The 6,000-nt window shown below is 39.1% G+C and overlaps 1 protein-coding gene across 5 annotated transcripts in view; it reads left to right on the top strand.

Annotated features, from left to right (window-relative positions):
- Positions 1 to 6,000, top strand: part of TDRD7 (tudor domain containing 7) — a 76,667-nt gene that overhangs the window by 56,572 nt on the left and 14,095 nt on the right. The window lies entirely within an intron of this gene.

The following is a 6,000-nucleotide window of genomic DNA, read 5'->3' as shown; positions in this document are numbered from 1 at the left end:
TTGAGGAACCTCCATACTGTTTTCCAGAGTGGTTGCACCAGCTTGCAGTCCCACCAACAGTGTAGGAGGGTTCCCCATTCTCCACATCCCCGCCAACATCTGTCGTTTCCTGACTTGTTAATTTTAGCCATTCTAACTAACATGAGGTGGTATCTCATTGAGGTTTTGATTTGGATTTCCCTGATGCTGAGTGATGTTGAGCACTTTTTCATGTGTCTGTTGGCCATTTGGATGTCTTCTTTGGAAAAATGTCTGTTCATGTCTTCTGCCCATTTCTTGGTTGGATCATTGTTCTTTGGGTGTTGGGTTTGATAAGTTCTTTATAGATTTTGGATACTAGCTCTTTATCTGATATGTCATTTGCAAATATCTTCTCCCATTCTGTCGGTTGTCTTCTGGTTTTGTGGACTGTTTCTTTTGCTGTGCAAAAGCCTTTTATCTTGATGCAGTCCCAATAGTTCATTTTTGCCCTTGCTTCCCTTGCCTTTGGTGATGTGTCTAGGAAGAAGTTGTTGCGGCTGAGGTCGAAGAAGTTGCTGCCTGTGTTCTCCTTTAGGATTTTGATGGACTCCTGTCTCACGTTTAGGTCTTTCAACCATTTGGAGTCTATTTTTGTGTGTGGTGTAAGGAAATGGTCCAGTTTCATTCTTCTGCATGTGGCTGTCCAATTTTCCCAACACCATTTGTTGAAGAGCCTGTCTTTCTTCCATTGGACATTCTTTCCTGCTTTGTCAAAGATTAGTTGACCATAGAGTTGAGGGTCCATTTCCGGGCTCTCTATTCTGTTCCGTTGATCTCTGTGTCTGTTTTTGTGCCAGTACCATACTGTCTTGATGATGACAGCTTTGTAATAGAGCTGGAAGTCCGGAATTGTGATGCCGCCAGCTTTGCTTTTCTTTTTCAACATTCTTCGGGCTATTCGGGGTCTATTCTGGTTCCATACAAATTTTAGGATTATTTGTTCCATTTCTTTGAAGAAAGTTGATGGTATTTTGATAGGGATTGCATTGAATGTGTAGATTGCTCTAGGTAGCATTGACATCTTCACAATATTTGTTCTTCCAATCCATGAGCATGGAACATTTTTCCATTTCTTTGTGTCTTCCTCAATTTCTTTCATGAGTATTTTCTAGTTTTCTGAGTACAGATTCTTTGCCTCTTTGGTTAGATTTATTCCTAGGTATCTTACGGTTTTGGGTGCAATTGTAAATGGGATCGACTCCTTAATTTCTCTTTCTTCTGTCTTGTTGTTGGTGTATAGGAATGCCACTGATTTCTGTGCATTGATTTTATAGCCTGCCACTTTACTGAATTCCTGTATGAGTTCTAGCAGTTTTGGGGTGGAGCCTTTTGGGTTTTCCACATAAAGTATTGTATCATCTGCAAAGAGTGAGAGTTTGATTTCTTTGCTGAATCAGATGCCTTTTATTTCTTTTTGTTGTCTGATTGCTGTGGCTAGGACTTCTAATACTATGTTGAACAGCAGTGGTGATAGTAGACATCCCTACCATGTTCCTGACCTTAGGGGGAAAACTCTCAGTTTCTCCCTATTGAGAATGATATTCGCTGTGGGTTTTTCATAGATGACTTTTATGATATTGAGGTATGTACCCTCTATCCCTACACTCTGAAGAGTTTCAGAGGTGGAATTTAGTGATTCATCAGTTGCATATAATACCCAGTGATCACATCACATGCCCTCCTTAATACCCATCACACCAGTTACCCCATCCCCCCAAACTCTTCCCCTCCAGCAACCCTCAGTTTGTTTCCTAGAATTCAGGGTCTCTTATGGTTTTCCTCCCTCTCAATTTTCATCTTATTTTATTTGTCTTTCCCTTCCCCTATGTTCATTTGTTTTGTTTCTTAAATTCCACATAGGAGTAAAATTATATGGTGTTTGTCTTTCTCTGACTGACTTACTTCATTTAGTGTATTATACTCTAGTTTCATCCACATCATTGCAAATGGCAAGATTTCATTCTTTTTGATGGCTGAGTAATATTCCGTTTTGTATATATACCACAACTTCTTTATCCATTCATCTGTCGATGGACATCTGGGCTCTTTCTGTTTTTTGGCTATTGTGGACACGGCTGCTATGAACATTGGGGTGCATGTGCCCCTTCAGATCACTATGTTTGTATCCTTTGAATAAATACTAAGTAGTGCAATCCTGTGTCATAGGGTAGTTCTCTTTTTAGAGTAGCAGCGTTTTGTAGAGCATCTGACAGCTTGAGTTTCTTCCCGTGTAGCATCAGGTTCTGCCTTTTTGGCAAAATACCTTTTGGGTGTATGTCAAATACTTTGGATAAATATCTAGTAGTATTTTTGTTTTTCTCTCAAATTGTGCAATGTCTGCCTTGGAGGTAGCAAAAGTGTTCATTCTCTTAGTGATGCATAGAAAGTTAGGGAAGGGAGAATGGTTAATGAAAAGCAGATCCTGTGTTTAAATGATGTAATTGTTCTTGACATTGTAACTTGCCTAAGCTTTATTTAGTGCCTGCACCTTCTGAACTTACTCTGGTCATCCAGCCAATGCTCTTCAGTGGCCGTCACTTCTTCCTCTTTCCTCCAAACCCATCCCGAGTGGTCTGCATTCACGTCCTGTGCCGCCTTCTGGCCACCTCTCAGCCACTGCTGCTTGACTTCTGCCTGCTCTCCAACAGCCTGTTCTTGCAGCAGCAGCTTAGCTGCATAATTCAACCAGTGTCTTTCAGGGCTTCTCTTACCAGGCCTCTGGGCTGCACTAATAGTATTGAGACTTGTAATTCCCTCCTCACTAGGCTATCATGGTATCAAATCCTCCTAATTTTCCAGAGGATGTTCAACTGATTGCTTCTCCTATTTTTCACTCAAACCTGCCCCCCACCTGCACTCTGCAGTGTCAGTGTTGTGCCCCCAACTCCTGTCCCGCCTCACGGTTCTTCTCAGCCTCTGCATCCTTCTAGGCAATGCCATCTCATTGCTTCAGTTACTGTCTTGGTCCTCATGACTCCCCAGTTTGTTTTCCAGCCCTTGATGAGCTTTAGATTTAGGCAAAAGCCAGCCGAATTGTCCATCTTGCAAACTCCTCAAGCTCTGAATGTCCAAAACCAAAATTATCTTTTCCCATCCTTTTTTTCCTCCTATGTCTGTGTTTTGGTGGTACCTCCATTCATGCAACCATTCAGCCTGCTCTGGAAGAGTTATCTTGGATTCCTGCATTTTCCTCCGCCCCCAGTGCAACTAATCACCAAACCCTGCCATTTTCACAGCTTTGTCATTTCTTGCCTAGATCGCTGGAATACCATGGTTCCTCTGTCTTTACTCTTACCTTCCTCCATTCAAGCTCTATGCCACTAGAGTGAGTCACCCAAAATGTAAATAATAGCAAATAATAATACGTCCAACTTTTAATGAGACTTGTTATTTCCCAGACACAGAATTTTTTTTAAAATATGACTGATTTCACTTAATCTTCATAAAGCCCTATGATCCCCTTCTTACTAATGAGGGAAGTCATTCAGCTAGAAAGTACAAGCTGAGATTAAAACCAAATCTATCAGATTCCAAAGCCCTCCCCCAGTGTTATCACCAACAGTATGTGGCTTCTTATAAAGACGACCATCTCATTCTTCTCCTTAAGACATGACATTGGGGGCGCCTGGGCGGCTCAGTCGGTTAGGCCACTGCCTTCGGCTCAGGCCATGATCCTGAAGTCCAGGGATCAAGTCCCGCATCGGACTCCCTGTTCGGCGGCAAGTCTGCTTCTCCCTCTGACCCTCCCCCCTCTCATGCTCTCTCTCTCATTCTCTCTCTCTCTCAAATGAATAAATAAAATCTTAAAAAAAAAAAAAAGACATGGCATTGGCTTCTTCTCATCCACGGGGTAAAGTCTGGTTCTTTAAGACATAATGTCTGGCTCTCCAGGACCTTGCCTTTACCTTTCTCTCAGCCTCATTCCCTGCCTTGCCTTGCCTCTCACTTTACGTTCCAGCATAACCAAAATGCTTGTAGCCCCCACACGTAAGAAATATGTATGTCTTGCCCATCCTTTTCCCTGTGTTTGAAATGTTCAGATTAGCCCCTAACTAGACTCTTACCAACCTAGTTTACTCCCATTCCTCATGTAAAGTCCAGCTGAAGTTGTGATATTTATGAAATTTTAATTTGTGAAAAAGGAAATACAAATGTCCAGTATGATTATTTCTCAAAAGAGCAAAAATTTACACAATTTAAGTTATCCAGCCAAAAGGCTTGTTTGACAAGTCACAGTGTACCTGTATGAGAGACTTATGTAATATTAAAATGATATAGAAGATAATGACATGAAGTATTTTTGAGACATTTAGTGAAAAGTAGCCAATTATGAAATAGTATATGCAAATACGTTCTAATTTTAATAAATCTAATTCTTTATACATGTATGGATAAAAGACTAGGAGGATCATTGTAATCTGTCACAGATTATAAGTGATTTTCATATCATTCTTTTAAGTATCTAAATTTTCTATGATAAAGGCATTTTACTAATATAAGAAGTAAAAAGTACATTGTAAAGGAGGGTACCAATTCTAGGCATCCCCTCCTCCTGAAAGCTAGCCCTAAAATCTACCTCCTCGCTGGGTCAGGTACCCATTCTCTATGTTCTCATAGCACCTTGTACCTAGCTTTATTATTGTCCTGCTCCATTATATTCTAATTATATATTTGTGTCATCGTCTCTCATGAGACTAGCAACTCTTTGATGTGTGGAAGTATATGTCTCTGACCAGTTATGCCTGGATATAAGAAGCATTCATTATACACCAGCCATACCAATACATGCGTTCAGGATATATGTTTGAATAAAAAATACATTTTAAGATATTGTTTTAATATTGTTTGTGTTTATCATCATCTTAAGAGATTAAAAAGTAATGCTATTATATTAATAAAGCATTTTTGTTGGAGCAGTAGAAAAAGGCTTTACTTTTGGTATGTCTGACTTCCATGCCAAGAGTGGTCCAGCTCGTGACACTCACATACTGAAAGCGCCACCATTCTTAAGGTGGCAGTGAGAGCAGTTGTAGGTACGAAGTCCTTGCCCATATAACCATCCTGATGGGGCTGTATTTGGCAAATGCGAACTATATATCCAATGATGGCGGATATCACATAGGCTTTTTAAGGGAAGTTTGGACATTTAAAGGTATACCCAGAATCTTATATTGTAATGTTGCCATTTGATCACAGGTAATTATTGCTTTGACTCAGTATGTAATTTTCCCATTTTTGAATTATTAATTTGCACTTATTTTACCTCTCTATGACTTTCTGAGTTTCAGTTTCTTAGGACAAATGATAAAAATTGTCAATGGGCTTTTTGACAAAGCTATAAAATGCCAAAATCTGTTATTATTTAAAAATGTATAGTATTTACCTATTACAAGAAAACTTCTCTGAGTTCTCTCTATTTCTTATTTCCTCATTGCTAAGACACAAGTTTTTTTTCTCATATTTTAATATTTTGGAGAACAGACTGCATCTTTAATCAATATATAATGATGTATCAAATTGTTTTATAATCAATAGTGTCCTAGAATTGTAAACATTGTAAATATTACCATATTTGTGCATTTTATTATTAGTTTAGTGATTACTACTGATTAAATTATTTAACAATTCAATGTTAAAATCAAATATATTTTAAAAGAATACCTATTAGGTAAATAGGTACATTTTAAAATAAGAAAATTTACAATCAGAGAAAGTTATTACATGATCTCACTCATATGTAGAATTTAAGAAACAAGGCAGAGGATCATAGGGGAAGAGAGGAAAAAATAAAACAAGATGAAACCAGAGAGGGAGACAAACCGTAAGAGACCCTTAATCAGAGAAAACACCCCGGAGGGGAGGGGTGTGGGAAGATGGGGTGGCTGAGCGATGGACATTAAGGAGGACAGGTGATATAATGAGCACTGGGTATTATATAAGACTGATGAATCCCTGACCTCTACCTCTGAAACCACTAAT

This window comes from Callorhinus ursinus, unplaced genomic scaffold, assembly GCF_003265705.2.
Source record: "Callorhinus ursinus isolate GAN/ISIS: 27379988/994484 unplaced genomic scaffold, GSC_fseal_2.0 scaffold24, whole genome shotgun sequence".
Classification (NCBI taxonomy): Eukaryota; Metazoa; Chordata; class Mammalia; order Carnivora; family Otariidae; genus Callorhinus; species Callorhinus ursinus.
This window is presented reverse-complemented; position numbering and strand designations above follow the sequence as displayed.